This window comes from Chrysochloris asiatica, unplaced genomic scaffold, assembly GCF_000296735.1.
Source record: "Chrysochloris asiatica unplaced genomic scaffold, ChrAsi1.0 scaffold00466, whole genome shotgun sequence".
NCBI classification, from domain to species: Eukaryota; Metazoa; Chordata; class Mammalia; order Afrosoricida; family Chrysochloridae; genus Chrysochloris; species Chrysochloris asiatica.
Genome location: NW_006408984.1, coordinates 4,091 through 4,715, shown reverse-complemented (window position 1 = coordinate 4,715; position 625 = coordinate 4,091).

Genomic DNA, 625 nt, shown 5'->3' with positions numbered 1-625 from the left:
ACAGGTACCTCTACCTGTATCTAAGGATTTCCCGGTAAAGGGAGAGTCGTTCTGTTGCCATATGGCACCTATTCTGCTTGTGAGATCAAATGTGTTGCCTACCACACCCTGCATCCATCCCCTGACATCCTATCAGGGTATTGAGGGATTTGGTGATATGTTTTCCTTAGTCCCCTCTTTGTTGGGAACATGATGAGGCAGCATGACCTCAGAGATAAAGGGATGAGCATCATGGCCAGGACTAGCGGACACACTCCTTGGGGTACAATTGAGTCCATTACACGTATGTTCTGTGTCATAAGCACCAGCCAATCACACAAGAAGCCACTCTGCAACTCTCTAAACCTTGGTTGCCTCTGTCACATCCACCCTCCATCTGGCCTTTCCCCAAACAGACAAAGCCGTCAAACAAGCAGCCAACCAAGTATGAGAACTTTTCCAAACATTTTATTGAGCATGAATGTCAATGATACGAGACATAAGGTAAACAATAAAACAAAATGGGAGTGAGTCTCAGAGGTGGCCGGCTTGATGGCTCCATGGAAGCGAAGTCTTCTTGTTGGGGTTAGCACGAATCCTCTTGGTCTTGGTTTTGGGATCCTGGATGGGCATCTTCTGGATCAGG